This window comes from Anas acuta, chromosome 2 (assembly GCF_963932015.1).
Source record: "Anas acuta chromosome 2, bAnaAcu1.1, whole genome shotgun sequence".
In the NCBI taxonomy this organism is placed as follows: domain Eukaryota; kingdom Metazoa; phylum Chordata; class Aves; order Anseriformes; family Anatidae; genus Anas; species Anas acuta.
This window is the reverse complement of record NC_088980.1, coordinates 144,433,179-144,447,441: the sequence shown is the minus strand read 5'-3', so window position 1 is coordinate 144,447,441 and position 14,263 is coordinate 144,433,179. Positions and strand designations below refer to the sequence as shown.

Sequence of the window (14,263 nt, the reverse complement as noted above, 5' to 3'; positions counted from 1 at the left end):
TTGAGGCAAGAACGCTTAATAAAACCCAGAGAAAGTATTTCAATATTGAAATATTTTTGTGCATAAAAATAGAGAAACTACCCTTCAAGTCATAAATGCAAACAGCATACAGATTATTTTGCTATCAAAGGGTTGTGAACAATGGAAGGATTCATACGAGCAAAAATATAAAATGCCTAACAGACAGTGAGATAATTTGAATTTGCAGGCACCAATTCAGATTTTTACTGACATAAAAAGCAGATCAGAAGCTGAACACAGGACACTCTACCTTCACTAGGTTTCTGCACAATAACAAGTAATTGTAGGGAATACCAGAATGGTTAGTGCAATTATTTATATCTGATTCAACAAAAATTAAGTGGCTTTCTGGCAACAAGATGGCCTAGCAATCCTAAGCATCTTAATCTGAAATTGCAAGTGAATTTTCCCCAAATGCAGCTGCATGGTGTAAGTTACTTGCTATCTTGTTATTGCATTGAAGCTATATGCAAAATATATTCATAGATTCATGCTAAAACGGAACTGTTTTTCAGAAGAAAACCCTGACAGTAGAGTGTGTATTGGATGCTCTAGTCCAAATGTGTGTGAAATACTGTGCTACTTACAGAATTCCTGGGAAGATAACGGTGATCAATACGCTGCTCTCCCAGCCTGACTTACATGGTTCAGCATGGCACAGTTGATGTGAGGCCCATCAGCTCACGCACCACTTAGCTGCTGCTCTGCTCTTCTCCTGATAAGAAATGGCCAGAAATAGCACTTATGTCAGAAGCTGCACCTGCTACTATGGCTCATGTTTCTTTCTACTGTTTTCAGCCAAGAAGAAAACCTGAGAGAATCAATACCTGACCAAGGATCACCATTTGCAGCCTTGGATTTGGGAACTTCTTCTGGGTGAAAAGCATGATACTGGGCCATCGCTGACAGCTTCCCTTCAGGCAAACCAGACAACCTTAAAACATCAGCAGAATTTTGAAAGAAACTGTAAACTGAAGGAAAGCAGGAAAATCCTCACTGGCGACTTTCTATAAAGTCTTTTATGGCATAACAGTAAGAGGCATGTTAAGATGTGGCTTGCCAAACATTTCTGAAAGGCCTATTCAGCCCTCAGTCCGTCAGAGATTCCTTGCTTCTGACTCGGGGTGAATTCGCCACTGGACAGAAGGCCACCACAAAGCGGTATTGATGGCTCATTTAGAGGCCTTGATTAAAGGCATAACTTTGTGCAGGCTCTCAGCAAAGGGGTAAACTTCATGTTGCAGAAGATACCACATATTTCCTGGTTTGTGAGATTTGTATTACTTTTCTCATATAATATTGCCACGTACTGCTTTGCCTTTCTGGTATAGTGTCATTGGATAAGAGAAGATATGATTATAAAACACACTGGCAAGCAACATCAGTGCTGTGGTAGGAAGCTCCTGTCTGAATTCTGCAGCTAATATGTATCTAGCTCTAAAGGTTCATAGTTCTCGAATAGTCAAAGGTGAAATACAGAATAAAGGACTAAAAACTTATGCTTGGAAGACTTAAGGATTCACTCAGGGCACAAACAGCAGCAGCAAGAGCGGAGCAGTTCAGAGCACAAAGGAAAAATGCAGCAGTCTTAAGAGAAACTGAAGGAGGCAGATGGCAATTAGGTGTCAGTAAGTTCTCATTAAAAGTGGATGATTTCCAGACTCAATTAGAAGAAAACTCTTTGAAAAGATCTTTTGGAGCAGTAGAGAGGGAAAAGAAGCATTAAAACCTTTACAAGGTTGTTGTGTATTACAAAATGTTGTCTTTTCACTGCTGTTTGGGAAAAGTGTAGAAAAGTCATATTTGGGGTCTGTAGTTCTGTCACATAATAATTGAGATTTCTGATGTTAAAGGCTTGCAAAACGGACATGATCAAACTCACAGGAAAAAGGGAATAGAAGTGGAAAAATAAAAGCGTAACTAAAAGATAGTGCTTTGTTTTCTTTGTGTGTTAAAAAAAAAAAAAAAAAAAAAAAAAAAGGAAAAGAAAAAAAAAAAAGAGAGAGAGAACTCATTACAACTTACTTACTCCAAAATAACCTGCAGTAGGAAACTTAGAAGAACGTACAGCTTTCTTACACGCAAGTCACACAGTGCAAGAACATGCTTGCCGATTGTCTTGGAGAAATAATGCTATGAAAAGCTCTGAATATGGTTGCTTACTGCATTCATCAGTCACATCAGCCATGGCTACAGCTCCTAGAGTCGAGTGGGCTGAACTCCCCAGTCCCAGGGCTGACCTCAGCCCGCTTCTGGTCTTCACACCTGCACTCCCAATGTTTTCATCAGGGCTGAAGGTGGGTCAGAGTTGTTCAGGGCCGTGCTGGGTGAATGCATTGCACTGCCTCAGTGCTGGGGTTGAGCACGGCCTCCAGCTGTCCCATGGTGTATGCGGGGCAGCGTGCAGACTACCAAGGAGATGGCTACCGGCACCTTCCCCAGCAGGAGGAGCAGGCCGAGCTGTTCCCTGGGCTCTGTTACTCCTGGCAGGCATTTCCATGCAGCTGGGACAACAAACAGTAAGTACACAACTGCTGAGCGCGGCCTCTGTCCCGGGGCCCAAGAGGACGGTCACGCCAGCTCCTGCTGCTCTGAAGGAGGCCAGGCGGCGGTGGGAAAGGCCACCACAAGGACTGCCAGAAATGTCACTGAAAGCACCAGGAACTTCCACTCAGTTCCTATAGGAACACAAAATCAGGCTTAGAGATTAAGACACCCAAACGTTCATGCTGTTTAAACACTTATTGCACTCAGCAGTTACTAAACGTTGGCCCTTTCTGATATCTGAGCTGCAGTGAGACATCCAAGACATCCACACGCAGCTTGCAGACAGAACACAGAGCCTCAAGGAACCAAGGGACATCCTTGGACAAGGAACCCTTGGACATCTCAAAGGGCACCAAACATGTTTAAACAGCTGAATTGACTGGAATATCCATACACCAGGGTCACAAACACCGCTTGCATCTCTGGGCTTCCTGCACATTTCAGGGCTTCTCTGTCACAATTTGTGAGAACAGGGCACTTGGAGCTGCCTTCATCCACTTTGGTACAGCTCCATAACATCTGTAGGGCACTTAAGTAATGTATTCAACCTGAACGGCTGAGGGCACTGGGCCTGTTCAGCCTGGAGAAGAGGAGGCTGAGGGGAGACCTCATCGCAGTCTACAACTTCCTCGTAAGGGGGTGTCGAGAGGCAGGAGACCTTTTCTCCATTAACACCAGTGACAGGACCCGCGGGAACAGGGTTAAGCTGAGGCAGGGGAAATTTAGGCTTGACATCAGGAGGGGGTTCTTCACAGAGAGGGTGGTTGCACACTGGAACAGGCTCCCCAGAGAAGTGGTCACTGCACCGAGCCTGACTGAATTTAAGAAGAGATTGGACTGTGCACTTAGTCACATGGTCTGAACTTTTGGGTAGACCTGTGCGGTGTCAACAGTTGGACTTGATGATCCTTAAGGGTCCCTTCCAACTCAGGATATTCTATGATTCTATGATTCTATGCAGTGCTGTCTGGCATTGCTGTCTTCCAGCATTTCCTCCTTCTCTCATCTCTTATTTTTCCCCAAGGCTTCTCAACAGCTCACACAAAGCTACTTGCAAAATGGCCCTAAAATTAACTTACTTATTTTGTGCTTACCTTTCAGGTGGCAAAATCCAACTTCCCAGCAGAGAGGGGTTCTGGGGTTGCCATAAAATGTTAGGTTAAGGAAGCAAAATGTCAAGTGGTCACGGGAGGTTTCACAACCATGCAGATGGAAAGGGAAGAATTTCATGTTCTTCTCTTGATATTGTTCCTCCATCTGACTGAGAATCAATTTAAAAGAATCAATTTAAAAGGGAGAAACAGCAGGCTGCTTTGGCCACAGTGAAGGAAGAAGAGGCCAGAGAGGTATTGTAACAGCTCAGAAGAACCTTGGTGAGCTGGGCATGTTCCTTCTGCTGCTGGGCAGCAGTGGGAAAGATGCACTTCCTCCCCCCCAAACCAGCACCTCTCATATCCCAATCCCCTCCTGTGCAGCAGTAATGACTATGCTGTCCATGTAGCTACTTGCTGCTCCCCAAACTAGACTTTTCTCCTACTAGGATAGGCAGGTAGGTATCACAGGCCATTTGGGGGTTATTTACTTGCCCCCAGCAGTCTGTAACCTACCGCTTGCCCTGACAGCAAGACCTTGGTACAGTCACTTCAGTGAGTGCAGAGATTTCTGCTGTCCCAATCTGTAGGTCAACTGAACAACACTAATTATTGCAGCCAGATCCTCCTCATGCTCCAACCCCAGCATAACCCAAATACCTCCATTCACTTTCTTGGAATGATGCTTGTGGGTGTGAGAAATGAGGAAATAACTTGGCACTCCTAGAGCTTGTCTTCATTAGAAGACAATCATTAGTTGAAGTTAATACACCTGAATGATTTCATTTGTACTTAGCTTGGTTCTAGTGAGCACTGGCATTCAGGGGAACACCACTCCAGCTACTGGAGTGATTTGATTAGCAGAGCTGAGTGATTAGATTAGCAGAGTGGCTGGACAGAGCTGCTGATTACTTGCAGCCATTCCAGCTGATGTATCCCCACTGCAGAAGTAGCTTGAGCTATGCATTTGCATAGATAAAACCTGTGCATGCTTATATCCTGTTTTTTATTTGCAATTTACAACCTTGCCTCCTGTCAGCGCTTCTAGTCCCTTAGCTTACTTAGTGGAGGTCTATAATGGCTGTGAACTGCTGTTAGCCTGTGCTGGAGATCATTATATGTTACTGAAAATGTCAGGGAGAGAAAATATTGGTTCTTTGTCATAACTCCAGCAGAGAGATATTTCAGGTGCTCTGGGTAATGCTCTTTCTGGAGTGTTGTTTCTTGGCGTACAACAGTGCCTCATTGCAGAAATACTGTAGTTTGTTTGATGCTGTTGCAAATAGCAGTAGTTTTCACTCTCTCTTAATGTCTCCAGAGTTCTACATAGTGGTGAGAGCTTCCTAGGGAATAACCCTGGTTTTAAGGCTGAAGCTCCAGAGGTAGGTGCCCACTTGCTGTTTGTGAGCAGTCCTGCCTGAGAACAACTGAAAATAAAGCAAGCAAATAGTGACAGTAGAATTTCTCTTTATAAACGTAGTCTTCTCTGAGTTATGTATTTCAGCTAGCTGGTCATCTAGGCTATACCTGTTGTCAGCAGAGAAGATGACAAGCACCTTCAGTAAATGCTGCTCTTTCTCCCCTTGGTGACTTCTAGGAAATGCGGTGTTACTGAGTGTTTGATGCTTCGATAGATAAAGTTCAGCGAGATGAATCCTACCCTTCCTGCTCCCTGCCAAGGGGAAGCAGACCTGTGCTGCTGCTTCTCTGCCAAGAGATAGCAGACATTATGCTTGCCCATATGGAGCAGTGCTCTGAATTCCTGTGCTTGGAATACAAGTGGAATTCCCTTCTTATTAAAAAGCAAAACAAAGCAACCTCCTCAGAAATAAGTGAAATGTTCTTACGAATGTGGAGTAGGTGATCATTTCTGGATTGCAGGGACAATTTTACATTCTCTTAGATCACTGTCTATTTCTTTGTCTTTCTGGGTAGTAAAAGCATGCAAAGTAGTAACTCTGTATGAGCAATCTTAAAATATAACACTGATTAAGAAAAGTAACGTAAGAAATAGTATAGGGTGGTGATACTTTGCATGGCTGGTAACGGTTGATATTTGCATAGTAACAGTGATAAATCCTCCTATACTGGACCTACGTCTTCTCTGCACTGGAAATTTCACTATACGAGGTGTGAGGTAATGAAAAATCAGGGCTGTAATACCCCACTGAGTTTCTGAGTCATCTTATTGCACTGAAATAAAAGCACTTTAGAAAATAAAAGCCATCTGTGATGTTAAATTCAGTTATCTGATTTGCCTTAATAAATGCTCACAAATCACACCAACTGCTTGAATTTTTCAACAGTGCTGAGCCATTCCTGAGCAGGTAAAGGTCATCATGCTAAGACGTTATCAGCTCTGATCATTATCAAGTTATTATTTTCTCCAATAACACAACTGCTTCCATCCAAATCCAGCACATAAAAGAATTTTAAAAAAGAAGCAGGTCATTTTTCTTTAGCTTTGACCTTCAGAGGATCACATGAGTTATGTTATTACAGTGAAGTCTATGCAGTATTGATTATTACTTATCACTTTATTCTACTGGTGCTGAGGAAAGTGACAAACATTACTATTTTTTAAAGGTCATCTCCCAAGCTCTATGTTACAGATTCCCCATGGTAAGACTTCTGTATATTCCGAATTCCCCATATATGTCCTTTTTTCTCATTGCCTAGTAATTTTGCCCAAGTGTAGGTGGGCCACTGTGACTGTAGACATTAAATATTCTGGTTGTAAGTGCACTATGCTTAGGATGTATCAGCCCTCATGCACACACTGATCACGCTCTAGATGGGCTGTGTACAGATGTCCCACACTGCACAGGCTCATGTATTTCTCTATGGGGAGACCTAGGAGAGATATGCTAATGCTACCTAAAACTTTGTTTCTAAGATGTTATTTACACTTGTGCTGAAAGCTACTGATATGAATTTAAAATCTATTTTGCGTAAGTGTAAATGTCTCCAGGCATTTAAATGTTTCCACAATGACCATATCAATGCACACACCAACCAATATCTAACACGATTGTAACAGGAGTGGTCTGAATGCTCAGCCAGTAAAAATCAACATAGAGTCACCAAAATAAGGATCTTACAGAATCAGAACTGACATAGCTCCACAGCAGACATAGTTCAGCACCCTCAAATCAGTGAAAAACAAGATACAGAGACACAGTCCAAGTATGCAGGAATGGTGTCAGGAAAGCTAAAGCCCACCTGGAAATGTATCTGGTGAGGGACATGAAGGACAACAAGAATTTCTACAGGTAAGGAAGACTAGGGAAAATGTGGGCCTGCTGCTGAATGGGACAGGGGCCCTAGTGACAAAGGAAAGGGAAAAGGCCAAGGTACTCAGTGTTTTCTTCACTTCATCTTTACTGGTAAGACCAGCCTTCAGGAATCTCAGGCCCCTGCAAGTAGTGGAAAAGTCTGAATGAAGCAAGGAAGACATCCCCTTGGTGGATGAGCATCAGGTTAGGGAACATTTAAACAAACCATATGAATATAAGCCCACAGGACCTGATGGGATGCACACAACAAGTGATAAGGGAGCTGGCTGATGTTATTGCAAGGTCACTCTCAATTACCTTTTAAACGTAATAGTAATTTGGGAAGTTTCCTGATGACTGGAATGGAGCAAGTGCCACTCCTATCTTCAAGTAGGGTAAAAATGATCTAGAAACTACAGGCCAGTCACCCCCACCCTGATCCCTGAGAAAGTGATGGAGCAACTAATGCTGGAATCCATTTCCAACCATGGTTAGGATGGGAATGCCATTGGGATGGAATCCATGGTCAAAATGGATTTTCACAGGGGAAATCATGCCTGACTAACCTGATAGCCTTCTATGATGAATTGACTAACTTGATGGACAAGGAGAGATACTGTTTATCTTGAATTTAGCAAGGTTTTCAATCCCATGTCCCATAACTTTTATTAGAAAAATTGATGAGGTACAGACTGCACAAGTAGATGAGGAGGAGGACTGAAAACTGGCTAATATGCTGGGCTCAAAAGGTTGTGATCAGCAACACAAAGTCCATTTAGTGTTGTGTAGTTAGTGTAGTGGTGTAGTGGTATACCCTGGCAGTTGACACTGTTCTGTTATCTTCATTAATGACTTACTGGGAATGATGGGATGGTGTGCATCCTCAGCAATGTGCTGGTGCTACAAAACCAGGATGAGTGGCAGACGTACCAGACAGTTGTGCTGCCATTCAGAGGAACCTGGACAAGCTAGAGAAAATGGATGTAATGGAGAGTATGTCCATCAAAGGGCCACAAAAATGATTAAAGGATTGAAATGTCTCTCACACAAGGAGAGACATTTCTCTCCTTCTCATCTGGGCCTCTTCAGCTTGGAGAAGAGAAGGCTCAGGGAGGATCTCATCAATGTATACAAATACCTGATGGTGGGCAGTAAAGAAGATGCAGCCAGACTCTTTTCAGCAGTTCTCAGTGAAAAGATATAGGCCAATGGCTGCAAACTGAAATACAGGAAATTCCATTTAAACTTCAGAATAAACCATGAGGAGTGATCAAGCATTAAAGCATGCTGCCCAGAGAGGATGTGGAGCCTTCAGCCTTGGAGATACTCAAACCTGACTGGACATGATCCTGAGCAACCTGCTCTGAGCAGGGGGTTGGACTGGACGATCTCCAGAGGTGCCATCCAGCCCCAACGACTGCATATTTCTGTGGCTGCAGGTTACAGAAAGCACCGAATTGTTCCTGCCCACATCAGGGTGCAGTTTGGCAAATAACAGCAGAACCTGGGGTTGTTTAAACAATTTATCCAGCTGTATTGACTCAGTCTGCCGGTCAGTCACATGGGCCTGCTATGGTAGGCTGTTCTATTAGGTTTGGCTCTTTCATTTTCTCTGAGGAATGCTGATATGGTAAGGCTCAGCATCTCCAACAGAGAACAAGGAGAACACTTAGTGTTTTATTTTTCTCTGAAGAAAATGGACCAAAGCATTTTTTTTCTAGAAACTGTAAATCTCCATCAGTACTCTCACATCTCCAGTATAAACCCAGCTGTGGCTGTCTCTGAAACTGCCCAGTTCTGTGTTGGTGTGAGGAGCATTCCTTTCCCTTGTCTGATGGAGAACGCTGAAGATGCAATATAGTCTTCTAGCCCTTAAAGGCCTAGTAGAGAAACCTGCTTCTGTTCTTGATGAATTTTAAACTTTCTTTCGGCCAGCTGCAATTTATGCATAGAAGGTAAAGAAAAGGAGATATGGATGATGCTTGTTGTCTGGAGCTCTGAAGAAACTAGGTCATAAATCCCAGAAGATAGAAATAAGTTTCAGTATGTGCATACAGATCGTCTTCACCGCTTTTTCATTCTTATCTCTGATGTTTGTAAGCCCAGACATGAGGAGAGGCTGGGAGAAGAACTCACTGAGACCAGCCATGTGGAGAAGGACTTGGGGGTTCTAGTGGACAAAAGGCTCGACACGAGCCATCAGTGTGTGCCTGCAGCCCAGAAGGCCAACTGCGTCCTGGGCTGCATCACCAGAGGGGTGGCAGCAGGGGAGGGAGGGGATTGTCCCCCTCTGCTCTGCCCTTGTGAGGCCCCACTTGGAGCCCTGCGTCCTGGGCTGGGGCCCCCAGCACCAGAAGGACGTGGGGCTGTTAGAGTGGGTCCAGAGGAGGGCCACAAAGTTGATCAGAAGGCTGGAGCACCTCTTCTATGAAGAAAAACTGAGAGAGCTGAGGATGTTTAGCTTGGAGAAGAGAAGGTTCTGGGGTAACCTTATTGCAGCTTTTCAATACTTAAAGGGGTTTTAAAAAAAGGATGGAGAAGGGCTCTTTACAACATTATTTGTCTTCAGCCATTTTGTACCTTCTCATGAAAATATAGGCATGAGTGATTTACATAGATCTTTGTAAGGGTTGTACACTCAGGTCAGCCAGAATATAGCTGTAATGTGTGCCCTGATGAAAGGGAAGAGCAGTTTATGAATATATCTTCCTCCTGTTTGGATGGGAGAGCTGTAGCTCTCCCATCCAAAAACATCACTCTGCTCAGCTCCTCATCACTAGCACTGCTAGTGACTGCTGACCCTCAGTACACACAATCAAACTTTCATCCACTTCAGTCAAAATGAGCTGAGTTGGACACAGTCTTTTGTAGAAGCCATACAAGATTACACAGCTCCTTTCAACCAGAAAGATTAGGAAGAAGTGAATGCACAGACAGGAAAGAGAGTGGCAATGTCTAAGTGGATGGTGACAAGCAGATCTGGGCAGCAGTAGCTGATAACTGGTCCCACAAGCACAGCTGTTGATAGAACGGGTAAATCAGCTGGGTTCAGTCACGGCAGTATGCTCTGCACTTCTTGAAAGGCTGAAGCTGGGAGAGCAGATGTGACTTAACCTTACACTGAGCCTCTCAGGACATCAATGAGAGGATGATCACCTGCCCCTGATGATGCGAAGTTGGTTTAAAAGGGGTTGCACCTCTAAAAGCCTACAGGCCCTTCAAGCCAGCAGCAGAAGAAACTACTCTCACTTTCCTGTTGCCACACCATGCTGCCCAATTCCTTGTGCTAGCACATGGATTTGGGCAGTCACACAGTGAATGACAGAAGGTAACTGGGTGACATTCAAAAGGTTTTGTGCCAGGTTAGTTTTCGAGTCAAAAGGAAGGCTGTTGCAGGCTGAAGTTAGCAACAGAGGGCAGGAAGGTTAATCGCTGCCTTTGATAGTAATACTAGATCAGGGTAGCTACAAGTGTTGATAAGATCACAGGATACTTCTGAGTGGAAGGGACCTCTGGAGGTTTCTAGTCCAACCTTCTGCTCCAAGCAGGGTCAGCTATGAGATCAGAGCAGGTTGCTCAGGGCTGCATCCAGCTGGAGCTTGGATATCTCCAAGGATGGAGAATGGAGCAGGTTGCTCAGAGAGTTTTTGCAATGCGTGATTCTCTCAAGGTTTTCATTATACTCAGCCTGAACCCGATGTACTTCAATTCATGCATTATTTATCCCACCCACCCACCATATAATGCTGTGAAAAGCCTGACTCAAAATGCTGTTGTTCCTGGTAGCCACAGCTGGGATCCAAACATGAAGCCTCACTGCTGATTTTGGTCTGTCCTACGGGGCAAATTGTCACAAATTTGCTTCAGGATGAAAATGGCATAGCATGTTTCCATGTTAGCATAAAATTTCACCTCAGTTTACCATTAAGCAATGAACAAATTAAGCAGAACATCAGATCATTTGATGATGGCAACAGTCAGTACCACTCTCCGTGCATGACGTAAAACATAGATGTTACTGGAGGGTGGAAGTAACCGTGTGCTTACAACAGGATAGACCCTCTGTGTACAAATACTACTGTCACCCCAGACATCAAAAGGTCTTATTAACCCATCCATTTCCCTTCCCCAGTTCTCTATCATAAAAGATAAAAAATAATAAATTCAATGCATCTTAAGAGCATTTTAACAATAAAATTCCATTTTCCTTGCAAATAAAATAAGACATTAGTTATTTACAAACCTCAATGTTGTCTTTATTTAAAAAATAAATCAATTACTTAACAGATAAAATAAGAGAAAACACCAGAAACTGCAAAAGTAAGGATAAAATACGCTTTGAAGACATCCAAGGATCTTTTCTGAGTCTCCTACAGACTTCCAAATGCCCTTCCTGTAGCATTATGGATCACAGATTATCATGCAAGGTATTTTTGAGAATAAGGGAATATAGGTGTGCAATATGAACAACACTAAGAATATGTTTCAACAATAGAAAATACAAAGAATACTAATTATGCAATTACAGTACTGTGCTACTAAAACCTGCTTTACAGAGTCTTAATGACATAAAATTGAAATAATATTATAAATATTTTAAACTTCTTTATTATATTTTGGACAGCTCCCCAAAATGTAATCCTACAGTGATTAAAGAGTTAGTAGTGCTTCTGAAGTCATTTTCAGACCCCACAAAACTGCTTCTGAATATTGCTGTTTACACTTTAACTTGGTTTATTCTGTGATTGGATCCATGCAAGCATAAAAATCTGTTTCCTACAGATCACAGAACGGGAGTTCAGCCTTTAGTTCAGTACTAAAGTTCATGCTTTAGTTCAGTAACAGCCTTTGAATGTTTTTTATTTCACCACTGCAGCCTAGGCCCATTCAGCTAAGCAAATCTTGGCTACAAGCATTCACTCATGGCAGTGTAAACTCGAAGCTGTTCACTGCTGGAGATACATGGTGTCTGACTTGAGGTCCTTAATTCTCAGATGTTTGCTCAACAGTTCGTGAATGATGTGTCTGTGGGTTTGGATGTTTGGGCCCCCAAACTAATTAATCACACTTAAAAATCCTGGATCACACCTATATGGCAGAAGGACCTCACTACAATGTCATCATATCAAGATGATAGAATCATGGAATGGGTTGGGTTGGAAGGGACCCTTAAAAAACACCCAGTTCCAACCCCCCTGCCATGGACAGAGACACCTCCCACCAGACTAAATTGCATCATCCAGCCTGGTCTTGAACACCTCCAGGGATGGGGCATCCACAGCTTCTCTGGGCAACCTGTTCCACTGCCTCACCACCCTCTGAGTGAAGAATTTCCTCCTAACGTCTAATCTAAATCTCTCCTCTTTTAGTTTTCATCCATTCCCCCTTGTCCTGTCATTATCTACCCAACTAAAGAGTTCTCTCCATCTTTTTTTATAAGACACCTTTAAGTATTGACAGGCTGCAATGAGGTCTCCCTGGAGCCTTCTCTTCTCCAGGCTGAACAGCCCCAGCTCTCTCAGCCTTCCTTCACAGGGGAGATGTTCCAGCCCTCTGATCAACTTCGTGGCCCTCCTCTGGACCTGCTCTAACAGCCCCATGTCCTTCTGGTGCTGGGGGCCCCAGACCTGGTTATAGCACTCCATGTGGGGCCTCACAAGGGCAGAGCAGAGGGGCACAATCCCCTCCCTCCCCTGCTGCCACCCCTCTGGTGATGCAGCCCAGGACGCAGTTGGCCTTCTGGGCTGCAAGCACGCACTGCTGGCTCGTGTCCAGCTTTTTGTCCACCAGAACCCCCAAATCCTTCTCCACAGGGCTGGTCTCAGTGAGTTCTTCTCCCAGTCTGTCCTCATGTCTGGTATTGCCCCAACCCAGGTGCACACCTTGTACTTGGACTTGTTGAACCTCATCAGGTTCACATGGTTCTACTTTTATAGCTTGTCCAGGTCCCTTTGGATGGCATCCCTTCCTTCTGTTGTACTGACTGCACCATTCAGCTTGGTGTCATCTGCAAACTTGCTGAGGATGCACTTGATCCCACTGTCTATGTCATTGACAAAGATATGAAACAGTGCCAGTCCAGAGACTGACCCCTGAGGGACACCACTCATCACCAGCCTCCACGTGGACATTGAGCCATTGATCACCAATCTGGGTATGGCCTTCAAGCCAATTCCTTATCGACTGAATGGTCCACCCATCAATTCCAACTCTCTCCAATTTGGAAATCAGGATGTCATGTGGGACTGTGTTGAAGGACTTACAAAATCACCTCCCTCGACCTGCTGACCACACTTCTTTTGATGCAGTCCAGGATACAGTTAGCTTTCTGGGCTGCAAGTGCACATTTTTGGCTCATGGTGAGCCTCTCAAGGTCCCTCTGCATGGCATCCCTTCCCTCCAGCGTGTCAACTGCAGCAACCAGCTTAGTGTCATTGACAAACTCACTGAGCGTGCATTTAATATCACTGTCCATGTCACCAACAAAGATATTAAACAGCGCCAGTCTGCATAATGACCCCTAAGGAACACAACTTGTGACTGATCTCCACTTGGACACTGAGCTGTTGACCACAACTCTTTGAGTGTGACCACCCAGCCAATTCCTTACCCAACAAGTGGTCCATCTATCACATCCATGTCTCTTCAATTTGTAGACAAGGATGCCATGCAGGACAGTGTCAAATGCTTTGCACAAGTCCAGGTAGATGATGCCAGTTGCTCTCCCCTTATCCACCAATGCTGTAACCCCATCACAGATGGCCACCAGATTTGTCAGGCACTGTTTCCTCTTAGTGAAACCATATTGGTTGTCACCAATCACCTCTTTATCTTCCATGTGCCTTAGCATAGTTTCCAGGAGGACTTGCTCCATGATCTTGCTGGGCACGGAGGTGAGACTGACTGGCCTGTAGTCCCCCTATTCCTTTTTTTTTTTTTTTCCATTTTTAAAAATGAGGGCTATGTTTCCTCTCTTCTAGTCAGTGGGAACTTCATCAGACTGCCACAGCTTCTGAATATGAAGAACAGTGGCTTAGCAACTTCATCTGCCAGTTCCTTCAGGTCCTGTGGATGCATCTGATGTGGCCCTACAAACTTACAAGTAAGAATTTCACTGTATTTTACATGAAGCTACACAGCACAAAGGGATACTTAAATCTTCATGACTTGAATTTTTTAAGGGGAAAAAAAAGGGGAAAATGATGATTGATGATAGTGTAGTGATGTATTCAAGCCCTGCATGTAGGTTTTTTCCTCTTCTTCTAGTGGAGCTGTGCTGTTGATGGATGTACTTTCATCTAATTTTAGCTGGCACAAGTCCTGCCTAGA

General features: G+C 43.9%; 2 long non-coding RNA genes across 2 annotated transcripts; one reads left to right on the top strand and one right to left on the bottom strand.

Annotated features, from left to right (window-relative positions):
• Positions 1 to 590: 590 nt before the first annotated feature.
• LOC137851846 (uncharacterized) lies at positions 591 to 3,835 on the bottom strand. Its single transcript, XR_011093534.1, has 3 exons — positions 3,663 to 3,835; positions 849 to 955; positions 591 to 736 (listed from the first exon to the last, which is right to left on the bottom strand). It is a non-coding gene; the product is annotated as an uncharacterized lncRNA (long non-coding RNA).
• A 653-nt stretch (positions 3,836 to 4,488) lies between these two features.
• Positions 4,489 to 5,859, top strand: LOC137851845 (uncharacterized). Its single transcript, XR_011093533.1, has 3 exons — positions 4,489 to 4,856; positions 4,978 to 5,041; positions 5,257 to 5,859. It is a non-coding gene; the product is annotated as an uncharacterized lncRNA (long non-coding RNA).
• The last annotated feature ends 8,404 nt before the right edge of the window (positions 5,860 to 14,263 follow it).